We start from the raw sequence: 14,052 nt of genomic DNA, 5'->3' as shown, positions 1-14,052 counted from the left end.
AATTGAACCCAAGGCTTAAACCTTTTGACATGAGCCTTCCTGTCCACACCAAGCATTTGTGTAATTAAGACTTTTTTTTTTTTTTTTTTTTTTAAATCTACCAAAATACCTCTATCAAATGAGCTGGAAAAGTACAGAAAAGAGAATACTTCCAATGTTCAGTGAGAGCCCAGAGGCCACAGCCCTCCCTAACTTACATAAGTGAAGGACAAGCAGTATCTTCTGGATAGGAGAGTTTATTTTTCTGTCATGACCCAAACTAATAATGAAGATGAGTTCACTTGTCAGAAGCATTGTTCCAAAAGAGGGATTATGTTTTTAGTGACAGAGCTAGCCATCCTCTGTGTACACAGGACCATGATTTTCTTTCAATTCCACTGTGAGCATCAGTTGCTCTTCCCATCAGCCTCAAAAGAGGGAAACCTCCCCCCCAGCCAGCATCACTCATGAGGAACCCATACCTGATGGATGAGGCTGTCCAAGCTTTGTGCTAATGCCTGAATGGTGTGGCAGCACCTGGAAGAGGGAGGTAAAGTCAACTCTAAGAATTGCAAGAAACAATGAAAGTGGAGGTGCTTTTTTCTGGGCAGTTTCCATCTAATTCTTCCTATGGAAATCTGCAAGAGATATTAGTACTTGTTTAAAAACCAAGAAAGTGCACTGAGGGCTGAGCTGAGGACAGCACAAACATGGAGGGTCAGAAAGGAAAACCACCAGAATGGATTCGTCAGAAATATCAAGATGTGATCAGGTTGCACAGTGCAACTGAAAATTTAATAGATTTTCTCTTCTTGCTTCCTAAAGAAGCTAAAGTATCAGTGTCACCATCCCTCTGCTTACCTTAATCAGCTTCTTCAGGATGGGACATGTTTCAGCAGACAAGATAAGACCAGCACAGTCCATGCCCTAGAATACACTTTCTCTGCCCCAGGCTTGTCACACACTGCAGACAATAACATCACAGCCCACAGGCAAAGGCAGCATGGACCCTAATCATCTGAAGAAGTGAAATAAAACTTTGAAAATTGAAAGTATCTGCAGGAATTAAACATGTTTTAAGACAAACATCAATGCTTTAATCTGTTGGCCTTTTTTTTCAGATGCAGAACTTGTTCTAAATCCTACTGCCACGGGAACACCATTCAACTCATTATTGTAATTTAATGTAACACGTTTGTGTCACAGTACACTGAAGAATTAATATCAAGAAGATTGGACAAAGGAGGAAAGGCACCTTAAAAATCTGTAGAGAACTAAATGAAAGGTTAAATAAGCTGATAGGACTGACATGTGTACTTACATCTAATAACACTCAAAGAAGAAAAAAAGTAAAATTAAGGTCACCTTCCTGCAGGAGATTGGAATTAAACAGCAGAAAATTTCTTAACATTCAAGAGAATATTAAAAAATTTGCTTGGCACAGCTGCACAGTGAGTCCAGAGGAAGGTCAGCAAGACTGCAAAGAATGTCAAAGCCCATCAGGAAAGCAACCAGTGGGAGCAATGATGGCACTAACAATAGGGTCCTTGTAGTTGGTGCCCTCACTAACTATTGTGGACTCATTTCCAACAACTTAGCGGATCTCCACAGAAACAGGGAGTGATGGCAGAACAGTATTTGCACAGAATAAGCGTTGGCAATAGTTTTAGGGGACAGCGCTGACTACTATGAAAGCGTAGGGGAAAACCTGCCGTGATGACTATCTAGTTCTATGCACATGCAGAATTATTGCAGGCAGCCTTGTCTTTCTAGCATAGAATTGCAACCAAGGAATCTGGACTCAGTTCTTGATTTTGCTGGAGAGCTGCAGTAGGAATCCTCTACCAGAGATGGGCTTCAAGAGCCTGGCACTGTTCCTGGCATCATGTTGTCATGGTGATCATTTCATTACAAGCTGTAAGATCAGTTAGGGCCTTTATAAACAAGGCATAACTGGAATACAAACGTCAAGTTAGTAGCAGTATGTTGCTCAGTTTCCCTAGAAGTCTGTACAGACATACATGTCCCACTGCATGGATCTAAGTGCAGAATAGTGATGATCAAGAAACTTCTGGCTGCCGGGATCTGCTTGGCTCATTCATCCCAATAGCTCTATCCATGCTACTTGATAAATAAATGCACATTTTCCTATGTATATGTAAATCAGGAATAAATTACTTGGATCAATTTGAATTCTAGGCATTCTTATAGTCTATACACAGACAAAAAAGCTAAACTAATCAAAGCACCTGAAAAAGGTTATATTCTGATTACTGAAGGAAAATAATATTGTTTAATGAAGTATCAAGTTGACACCATCACTATCTCAGAAGAGCCATCATCCCACACTAGTGAGAACTGGATTCTCATTAGTGCAAGCAAAATTAATCCCACTGGAGTTAACTCAGTTCACAGACACCAAGTATTAACGTATTTGCTGCTATAACTTCCCCACGTCCCCAGAGCAATCAGTGAATTGTGAATTTACGCTGTAGATGTGGCACTTTTCAGACATTTATTTTCCTTGCACTTTTTCAGTCGTCCCAGTTTTTCCCTTCTCACCTTTTTTCAAAAGTTTGACCATATGATTCACTTAAGCTTCTAAATGAGATAAGTCTATAAAGAGGATTGGGTCAGACAGCCTTAATTTGAAAACATCATTACTCCCACACTAAATTTCCCCAGTCAATCCCACAGCAGCCCTCATGGTTTGTACATCTCCCAAACCAACCTTAGTGGGATTTTTATTTTTTTGGAAGGAAGGAAGGCAAGAGGAAGAGATACTGCTACCCAGATCTGCAAAGACTGGAATTGTCCAGAGGATTAGAACAAAGGAGTATTCTCATATCCATAGATTTTTCTTGCGTGTATGTGTGCTGTAAGGTTATGATATTTTATCTGAAGAAGGAAAAACAGTAAGCCTTTATTAAATGCTTAACTTGGTTCCAACCAACTTTAAGTCAAATTAAGTTTGCAAAGTTAGAAATACTTAAGATGCTCCTTGGGGTTCAGAATATTATTAATGAGTCTCCCACACAGTCTCTGCAGCCTTTTTCTAAAGAGAGCCATTTCTGGGTCAGTGGAGTTAAAAGGATTACATTTGAACAAAAGAAGGGGTACTACTCTTCCTTTTAGCCACCTGAAATTTAAACAGCTAATATGATTAGTCTTTTTGTAGCCAGTTTGATGAAAGTCACTTTCCAAAGACAATCCATTTCATCCTAAAACAGGTGTTAAAAAAATAGTCCAAATACATTGCCCTCTGAAGCTCCTTATCTGGATATTTATCTTTAGGCTACCTCCAGGAGCTATATCTGTATATTTAGCCATAACAGACTGGATTCATTTGTAGGTGAAGATGTCTTCATCCAGTTGTCTACAAATGAGTGATGAGTCCAGATTCCCACTGCTGAAAGATTTTACTAATACAGCATACAGGCAATTGAGAGCAATTCAACTTTCTGTCAAGAAGACAGAAAGTCTTCTTGGCCCAGTCAACCTGGGCTTGATTGACAACAGAAGTCCTGTGCCAAACCTGCAACACTATGGGCATCTCATTTACTCCAAGGTATCCCAAACAGCACCTATCAGCTATGCTTAAGTAACTGAACTGAGCCCTCGTGCCCGCATACCTCTTTGGACACCAACAGATGCACAGATCACTCATAAGTGACTATAATCAAAGCACAGACAGCTGTTTTCCACATAGACATCTCCATACAAATAAATGTTTGCTCAACTCTCACATTAGAGTCATCCCCCAGAGGACCATTGCCAGTTGCAATGTAGAAGTTCAACAACAAAACTAATTCCTCCAAAAACAGACTGCTTTCCCAAGGAGGATGCAGAGACAGGAGAAGCAAGTGAGATATCACTGGTCACTCCTAACAGCTGCTCAGTGGACAAAACAGAGTCAAGGACAAATCCTACTCAGTTAAGCAGTATTAGTCCATTGATTTATCAGAAAACAGAGTCTGAGTCTTGGAGCTCAAAGTTGTATCACCTGCAGAACCTGTAAAAGCCTATAGGGTGTCTTTGATTCTTGCTTAACATCATGACTACAGCCCCAGCATGAGCTGCTGTAAAAGGTGTCTCCTTCTGAACTACTTGCTTTGCCCTAATTACAATCAGGAAAAAAGGAAGCACATCCGAATTTCAAAGCACACAGACTTGTATTATTATGGTAATAAAAGTAATACAGATTTGTTTATCTGCAGTGAGGCATGTCATCCAAAGCAGCAGCATAGTTTGAAAAACAGTAGATCATTTTCTTAACAACTACTCAAAACTTCGGATGGTTTCAGTTACATTTTGCTATGGTAAAGCAAATAGTGCTTTGGATTCAAAGTCATTATCATTCAATTGTCTGTTTGTAAAAGAATAGAAGGAGACATTTAAAATATGAGCGCATGAAAGGGCTTTTCAATCTCTTGAGCCAATCTAAAGTTAACTGAGTGAATCACTGAGCAGCAAGTCAACTAATAGGAGGAGAAAATCAACACTGAGAAACCAATTATAGTTCTATATCTCCATCCTCCAGGATTTGAATTCAAAGTCAAGTAAGTCCCCAAAAGTCTCCACGACTTGCTAGAACTGCTTTGCATACCAAAACAAGGTAAACCTGTTTTCGGAAGATCTAAGTGGAGATATCCAGACTGAAAACGCAAGATGGCAAATGAGAAAGTGACAGTGAACAGATTATAGCATTAACCCAACTACTGACACCATGAAATGAGGATTTGCCTTCTTAGTAATACTCAAATTAGTAAGTTCCTGCCATGCACTCAGAATATTAGTTCCCAATTCTCCTTACATAGGATGCTTCAGCACTCCATCATGCATTGTTTATGATCTTCACAAAAAAAAAGTGTCAAATAATCATCTGCATAGAGGAGCTGAGATGCCCGCTGGACATTCTATTTGGGAGCTGTAGTGTTTCATGTTGATCTTGGGCACTTCTTGATGGAGTTTAGCTTGCTTCAAATTGGAAAGGATTTTAAACAGCGAAGTTCCAGTATTTTTAATCCTTAAAGCCATTGAAATGAGAGGATCCCTGTAAAAGGAAGAACAGCCATTCCATCAGTGCCAGAATTACTGTCTAAACCATTGTGGCTCTTTGCCTGGCTTTAGAAGCCCTAGGTCTGATTTTTAAATCAACCAAGCACATACAGTTCCAACTGAAATCAGCAACTCTGGAAATTCAGACTGACCATGCAAAATAATGCAACTCTTGGGGAAAAAAAATAATAATAATAATTGACTGTAGTCTACCTTCAACTTTGGCATCACCAAGTAGAAAAACTAGAATAAATGACCAGAACTGTTTCTCTCAGACCTGACATTTCACTCTTACAGTTTTTGGAAGGTAAAACAAAACAAAAAAAAAAATGTAATTTGACCACAAGCTCAGAATCCCAGCCTTCAACTATGGGTATTGAGAGGTCAGAAAACCACCAACTATATGGATACCATTTGCCTTGTTTGGACAAATATGATCACAAAACAGTTTTTCTGCCAGCAGGAGCCATGCCAAGCATTTACAACTTCAGATGTCTAAGGGAGTTCAGCTGATGTTATTGATAATCTAACAAACACAAAGGCCTCCTCAAACCTGTGCTTATAATTACTACTTCCCACTCCATGGCCTTCCTATTAAGGAGGAAGGTTTTCCATGAGTAAAAATGAGTAAAGCGGCTTTGAGAAATTGATAATTGCTCAATCAACAACAGTTTCAACACTTTATTGCATTACCCAGCCCAGAGGAGCTTTGGATGTGGGAAGAGATGTCAGAGCTGCCTGCTGTTTTGCTTATGCAGAGGGAACACAATCACCTTGTGTTGGTCTGAGTCTCAGGCATGGAAACAAGCTCTAGAGAAGCATCTGATGGAGGTATTTATGTACATGTGATTCATAATATCTATAAGGTCTTAGTTCTGTTGCACTCACAACAAACACAGTTACCAGGTGCTTTCATAAATGGGAAGGTGGGACACAAACCTAACAAGCCTGAAGGATTAGCAATTTGCCTCCATTTGAATCTGGAGAACACTCACAAGTCTACACCTTTCCAAACTTTCATTCCAAGCTGCTGAATTACTGTGACAATATATCACAGAACGGCCAGGGTTGGAAGGGACCTCAAGGATCATGAATCTCCAACCCCCCTGCCACATGCAGGGCCACCAACATCCCCATTTAATGCTAGACCAGGCTGCCCAGGGCCCCATCCAATCTGGCCTTGAACACCTCTGGGGTCAGGGCATTCACAACCTCTCTGGGCTGCCTGTTCCAGTACCTCACCACTCTCTCTGTAAACAATTTCCCTGACGTCCAACCTGAATCTCCCCTCCCTCAACTTAAAACCATTTCCCCTCGTCCTGCAATATAAGCCACAACAACTGTGCTCACGGAAGGGAGACCTTTCCCATGGAGGAGCTCTGAGACAGCTGAGCAGCAGGGCCCTGGGGATTCAGGAAGCAGAGTATCAGAATCAGGCAGCTCTAGCCATGGCAGCACAGGGCAGACCAAGTTAGCATCTAAATCAGCTGATTTGAAAGGTGCTCCGGACACATGCACACCATCATTTCCTCCTTTCTATGACTGCACAGAAAATTTAAATGCAATTGTGAAACAGATTTCTTAAAAATCTACATTCTCATTTATCATCCATAATATAGCACTTCTCCTGGCATCTTGTGGTTGACACTGCTCCCTACAAAATGCCCAGTGAAACACTAGAAACGCTGTTACTGGAACCTACTGACGTGAGAATAATTGTACAGAACAGTGCAGAAAAAGGCAGCAGGGCTATTTCAGAAGCCTGTAAAAATCTGTTTGTGTTTTTTAGATTGCATCTCTTAACGTTGCTATAAATCAGCATTTCCCAATCAGCAGAGTACAATGCATATTAAGACATACAGATTTCTAAAGCAAGACATTGCATCCTATGCTTTCTAATTACCAGTGCTGGCCTAATTGAGTGGCTCTGCACCAGAGTCAATACAGCTGTGAGCTGGCTGGCAGTGATGTGAGGAGCAGCATCCTCACACATCTGAGAGAGAGGGAAGGGAGATCTTAGAATACATGGAAATAGAAATGAGAAGAAACAGTAGGAGGATTTGCAAAGGCAAAACCAAAAGAATAAGTAGCAGAAATAAGGAAGTAGTAGTCCTGAGATTTATTAAAAGCCACACCCACACTGGCTGAAGTTGTGAAAAACTGCAGTGATTTCTTCCAATAGTTTGGAAAAAAAAAAAAAAAAAAAAAATCATTCCACATCATTTTAAAGCAGCAGCACATTTCTATGCTGTAGAAAGAGCCTTTCTTTCCACTAACTTAACAATTCCCCATTTGGATCTCAATTCCTTTTCAGTTCCTCAGAAATACCTCTGCATGTCAGCTTTCTTACCAATATTCACCTTTTCTGACCCCTACCCCAACTTAGATTAGCAGAGTTCCTGCATCTTTCTCAGAGGCTTGAAATTGATAACCCTCCCATTCTTGGTTTCTCACTTCTCTGGGCATCTGGAAGTGGGTCTTAGTGTCACCTGAGTGGGATCACACCATCCCAGAGAAGTAAAGCCACAGGTCCAATGCAGCATGGAAGTGACAAGGATAGTTAGGCCTTTGTGAACGTTCAGCCTAAGCTGGTCCCATAAGCCAAGATCTATGCAATAAGCTCCCCTCTCTTTGATTTACAATATCCTACACAGGTCAAAGGTACTTTGATGTTTAGCTAAATTAGAGTAATTGCCTCTTCTTGTCCATAACTTAATTAGCTCAGCTGGAATAACAACAAAGGTGAGGACTAATTGTAAGACGCAAAAGCCTTACCCTTTAGATCCTGACATGTTCGGTTCCCTTTCCAAACAGCTTATAAAGCATAAATGTATGGCTTGGTAAACAGTATGCTTCCACAGACCATCACAATCCTGTTTTTAAATTACAGGTGTAATTGTTATTTCTCCATTTCTCCAACAGAATAGCTATTGAAAATTATGGAAAGCGCATTTTTGCTGCAGTTCAGCTATCTCATACCAAGTTCCTCCAGAACTCTTTAAAGTATCATCTGGAGCTGGTGACTTACTGATTTTTAAGTTCTTGATTTGTTCCAGCTCTTCTTCTGACACATCTTGATTACTAGAAAAGAACAAGTCCCGGTAGGTACGGCTCTAATACTCTCAGTGCTGAAGACCGACGCAAGGAAATCATTTAGATTCTCCGTAATGTTTTATCATCTTTAATTTCTAGCTTTAATCTTTAGTGGTCCACTTTCTGAACTACCAGTTATCATTTGACAGAATAGGAATAAACCTAAAGCGTTTTTATTTTATCCCTCTAGATACTTGCAGTCTACCACATTTCCTTTTAATTCCCTCTCACATTGAGCCCTTACACTAATTAATGCACCATTGTATAGGAAAGCTTAAAGTTGGGAAAGATTTCCTTTAGATTTAAAAAAACAAAAACAAAAAAAAAAAAAAAAAACACAAAAAACAGAAAACCCAACAAACCTCTCAAAGCTGCCATTCAGTTGTACTGGTTTACTCTTTTCCTGCCCAATATCATTTTCTTCAGCAACATATATATCCTCCAGATTCTATTATCCATTCTTCACTTCAATCCATGTTATCTTTATAGATATTTTTCCTATATTTCTCCTTCAGGAGTTTTCTTGATTAACCCTACGTTACTGAAACCTGCTCACACTGAAGTTCAGATTTCACAGTCACTTCCAGTACTTCCTCTCGCACCAAACTACAGGACCATATTATGTTAAAGCAGCTTCAGACACAACGATTGTCTTGAATTCCTTCCTGCACGTTGCTTAGGATCAAGAGCCAACTATCAGGATGTTAACACGTAAAACAGGTAATCTTGATCTGAAATCCCATACCTACATTGACTCTGATTCAGGCTGAATAGACAGGTACATATACCTTGTTTAGACTTGGCAGAAGTAGAAACCAGGCAGCAAGTAGCCAACCTGGAGCACATCACCTACACCAGAAACAACCGGCTGACAGAAGCTGCCTTACTTGCATTTGGACACAGCAAGGCTGAACACAAGGGAGGCCCAACCAACACAGCCCAACTTGCAGAAAGCACCCAGCCACAAGTTGGGGTGACAACTATCAAGAAGAGGCACACACTCTCCCTCTTGTTGGAGCAGAGTTCCCAGTTCAGGAAGAATGGCAATGCAAAGGATTAACTCTTGATGGCTTGGGGTCTCAGAGGAGACAGGTCACCCAGGTTTGAGTCATTATTCTGATTCTTAGTGCTTTGTTTTGTCCAAGAGATTTTAGTGCAAAATAGAGTAGAGCCCCTAAAAAAAAAAGTATATTTGCTATAGCCTGGTGCCAGTCCAGATACCCCTTTCATATATAGGAAGAAGTTATTTTTCTTAGACAGAATTGTGCAGAATTGTGTTGATTGAGCTGAAGTCACCATGTGAGTCCCAGATCTTCTCCTGTTCATAGCTCTCAGTCATTGGTGGCTGAGGTCAGGCTTCATTTGCCCCACAGAACTGAACAGCTTTTCAGCAGGGCTGGCTAAATCATACATCATATCTCTGCAAAAAGTAAAGGTGTCTGAGCAGACTTGCTTCAGGCTATTTCATTCTGTTTTACTTATTGCTAAATAGGTAGAAGCTTCTTTTAATTTTTCTTTAATTCCCTCTCGCTGACAAGGCCTCATTACCAACAAGCAACAGAGCTGCCCCACCATCCCTGCCCAGCTCCCCCTCCTAGAGCTGCCAGGTGATTACTCAAGCAGGAGAAGACCTCAAGATGCACTGGCAGAGCTTTAAATCATTTATTAGCAGTAAATAATTGGGGAGAAAAGAACTTAAAAAAAAAATTACGTCTGGCCATAGAAATAACAGCAAGAATTAACACTGCTCTGTCTGCCACTGGTAAAGCTAAGCATTGATTTATTGTTAACTACTCAAGAAGAGAAGACACACAACACATTGAGGGTAACTCTGGCATTATGGATTGGCCCCAGCAGGGCTGTAAGCAGTGGCTCTGCTATCCTGCACCCACCACACGGTCTCTGTAGCCACAGAGCAGCAGAACTGAGCTTGTCAAGCTTCTGAGGCAGGGTGCAGCTCATATACCCAGGCCCTGTAAGCCACCACAACAGCAGCAGTATTCTCTGCTGCATGCCTCTGCTTCAGTACATAAAGATCTGATTTGGTGGTGCCAGCTCAGATAGAAAATAGGTAAAAGACTTAGTGGATTTATATAAAATAAAACCTCACTCATTGGATACATTTGCAAAAAAAAAAAGTCATTACTTCTCTGGCAATTGAGGAAAGACACTGCTAAGAACTTTTTTATTTCCCATTTTGCCAAGGCCCACTTGAGCACTGGCTGCTCAGATCTGGCTACTTTTGGTCCTTTCCAACCCAATTCAAAGCCCCTGAAACCAACAAGATGGCAATTCAGCAGAAAATTCCACTGCAGCCACCTGACTTCTTGCCACTCCCCTGCTCAGACACTATGCTCCAAACCACATCCAAATTCCCCCTTCCAACCTCAGCAACCCAAGGTGAGGGTATCTCCAAGCTGTGTGCCCAAATGGCACCTCAACCCCTTGTGCGCCACACATCCCAGGGGACAGTAGCCTAATAGCACCATGGGGCCAAACTCAGGCCCCCACCAACACGGAACCGCCCTTACCTCTGAGACACGTGTCAATGGTTAAAGGCTGTCCCAGTGAGGAGGCCACAGGGAGCCCCAAACACGAGCATGGATTTCCGAACCTTGGCAGCAATGGAGTTGGCACCCCTCAGATGCTTGGCTTGGGCACAGCACGTCCCAGGCTCCAATGAGGGCAATCAGCTGCGAATCTGTTCCGTGCTCAGCTTCAGCATCTCACTAGTCTCACAGTCCAGAGAAAAACACCTCCTACAAGCACCAGCGTCATTTCAGGCAGGGGCGTAGGATCACCAGGCTGGAAATTACATTATGGATCAGATGGGAATATGCTCCGCACACAACATCATCACATTCTTCTCCCCAGAGGAAATGGGAACCCCCCAAAAGAGCATGCAACACAAAGGAAAAACAGGGAGGGCTGCGTTTGGGGACGCTTCTGGGTCAGCAGTGAGCTTATCTCCGGTTCAAGAGCACCATCTCCTGGGTGGTTCGGCAGCAGGATCCAGCCCTGAGTCAGGCTGAGTGCTGCAGCAGAGACTAGAAACACTGGCTTTCATGGTATGGCTGTTCAGCAGGGAGTTCTTGGCTGATAAGTAGTATTTTAAGAATACAAACTGTAGTGTGGATCTGACATGAGAACTCAAAAATGCTCATTGATATACTCTTTAAAAAAAACACATTTCACTTACTGGATCATAGGCTTAAGACAAAAGACTCCAGAACTTTTCTTAGCTTTGTAGCATTTATAGTATGACTAGCAAATCACTTATCTGTGCTTCAGTGTACTGTGGCCTGTAAAATGAACACGTGGGTGCTCTATTTCATGGTTTTGAAGCTGAACTGTACAAAAAAAATCCTTTGGACCTTGAAGAATGGACTCATAACAAGGAAAAGTGATTTAATGTTTCTTCTAAACTCGATACTGCAAAGCCCTTTTGATTCATCTTACTATTAAACACAAAGTAAAATTTTACAGGAGCTCATCTTTAAAAAAATGTTGAACCAACCTCCTGTGGAAGCTTAACATCAAGAAAGACAGCAGAGTGCTACAGAAACATACGCACAAATGCAAATGTCTCACTGTATATGCATAGGAGCACTCACATAGTTTCACATGTAGAATGATTGCAATTAAAAAAAAATACTATTTCTCCATCACGCATGAGGATTAATTTGTCTAACTAATAAAGATGCTTCTGAATGAATATTGAAGATAATAAAGTACTTCAGAAGTTATGGTACATACTTCAACAGCTCAAGAAGCAACCTTTAAGTGACTTCCTCTATTAAAAAGTTTAGTGTGCTTATTTATTCTGTCCTGAAAACCTTAAAACATTTAAATAATTTAAGAATAAAAGCTGCCCTTAAAAGGTTTTCTTTATTGTTGAGAGGAAGGATAAGCCAGCAGCCTGCTGCCCTGCCAGCATTTCTGATGGCTGGTTCATCAAAGGGATCATAGAAACTATGAATATATTCAATTTCTTATATGCAACACCACTCCTTTCTTCTCAGGCTCACTCTACAACAATCACAAATTTTATACAACAGCCCAGCTAAAACCACCTTCACTTCCAAAAAAAATGAAACAATAGTGAGAAACTGGATGATCACTCTTTCAGATGAAAAGGGAAGTGGATGCACCAGCCAACACCGTGAACAACCCAAAAGCTTCAAACCCTCTAATCCATTATCTTCCCACTTTTGCTCTCAGAGACTTGAGGAATCAGTGCTTGCCTCATAACAAACAAACATTTTCTCCTTGCACAACCCTGTAACATTGATGTTGAAATACCTGTTGTAAGGAGAGCTAAGTTTTGCATCTACACAAACTGAATTAGACAGAGACTTATTGCTCAAACAGCAGTTTGCATTTTGATACCACCCTTCTTAGAGGCGGGCACTGAAAAGGCCTCAGCTAGGTTCGGGCAGCTCAGAGAGGCTTTCGTTGGTACAATTCTCTGCTTTCACACTCCCCCACACTTTATTTCCTTCACACTTCATTAGTCCTGAGAGACTCCTAAAAAGCACAGCAACAAGGCCCTAGACTGCATCAAGGCAGGATTTGTTCAAATGCAATAGCTGTAAGAACAGAAAGAGGGAGGGGAAGAGAGGGCAGGAAGCTACTAACCTCAGAAAACCTCAGGCTTACAAAGATCTTAAGTAGAATACTCTCACCTCCACTGCCAACCTTTAAATGAGGTCTGGGAAGGGGTGGATCCTGGTTCCAACCCTTCCAGTCACTCAGCTGCATTGCCTGCACCTGCGCTCCGCTGGGTTGGCCCTGCCTTCCCACCAGGTGCTCAATCAGTGGTTCAGGCCATGACTCAGCATTTCTGCTACACCCTGTAATCCATTAGGATGCTGGGAGCTGGTAACAACTTTTCTAGGAAGTAGTTTTCAGTTTAATTGATTTGAATTCCCCTAAATGAAAACTAGCAACACAACGGACAGTTGCAGCCTACTTCCATCTGCCTCTGACTAACTCAGTAAGATCAAGGAAGCCCACCCCTTTTCGCTGAAGGTTTAAGTGATGAGGAAACAGCTTGCACATACTCCATAAAGGATTCCATTTGCTTAAATCAAACCACCTCGTTTTATATGTGACAGGTGAGAAGTGCTACCAGATGCAAAGGATTACCTTAATTTATGTGAGCACGTTGTCCATTCAGTTCAGCCTTTTACCACAGCAACATTACCAAAGGAATACTCTGAAAATATCAGTTTCAGTGTATAAGTTACAATAATAGTAGGAAACTTTCCAGTTTGGTAAATGTTCGGACTACATCCTAAAGTAGTAGAATAGCAGTTAATGATTTACACGCATTCCTCTCATTGCAATCCCTCAACAGTGCAACACAGCCCAAACGAGTCCAGAAGCAACTTGCTGGAGGCACAGCCAGCTAGAATACATGCCCAAGGTGCCATATGAGAACTGAAGAGTGCAATATTGGGTGGGATTCAGAGGATTCATGATGTGGCCAACATTGATCAGAAGCTGTGCAGGTGGCAGTGCTCGTTATCAGTCTTGATTCTTGTTGTATAGAGATGTATTTGTACAATGGCAAACTTCAGGAGCGTGTAGCTTTGCTTCTTTCTTCAGAGAGAGAGAGCGAGGCAAGCTCTGTGCCGGCTCTCAGTCATCCTCCTTGGTATCTCCAGCCTTCCCAAGCTGTGTTTCTGAGCACTATTTTATTGTATGAGAGGAATACAAGCAGCACTACCCAGGGGTTTTCCCAACACTTCCCGCATCATTCCTTCCCTTGCTGCCTCCTGACATTTCCTACTGTGGGCAGTCATCCTTTCTCCCTTCCAACCCTTCACATCCTCCAGACCACAGACTCCTCAAGCTTACATCCCTGAGAATTTGCTTGGTATATCCATTAACTGACATCAGACACTCCAGACACCACCA

At 41.6% G+C, this 14,052-nt stretch overlaps 1 long non-coding RNA gene across 3 annotated transcripts in view; it reads right to left on the bottom strand.

Moving 5' to 3' along the window:
* LOC122177057 overlaps positions 1 to 12,836 on the bottom strand; it is a 28,387-nt gene extending 15,551 nt beyond the window's left edge. For 2 of the 3 annotated variants that reach the window (XR_006177927.1, XR_006177924.1), the window contains exons 1-2: positions 12,769 to 12,836; positions 10,662 to 10,935 (exon numbers count right to left, since the gene is read on the bottom strand). This is a non-coding gene — a long non-coding RNA (uncharacterized LOC122177057). Of the gene's footprint in view, positions 1 to 4,110; positions 5,033 to 10,661; positions 10,936 to 12,768 lie in introns of those variants that run through there. The other variant, XR_006177922.1, reaches the window with a different exon arrangement.
* Positions 12,837 to 14,052: the final 1,216 nt, after the last annotated feature.

The sequence above is a fragment of the Lagopus leucura genome, unplaced genomic scaffold (genome assembly GCF_019238085.1).
Source record: "Lagopus leucura isolate 7727_CA_CO unplaced genomic scaffold, USGS_WTPT01 Super-Scaffold_1, whole genome shotgun sequence".
Lineage (NCBI taxonomy): Eukaryota > Metazoa > Chordata > Aves > Galliformes > Phasianidae > Lagopus > Lagopus leucura.
The sequence above is the reverse complement of the archived record's forward strand: the minus strand, read 5'-3'. Positions and strand labels throughout refer to the sequence as shown.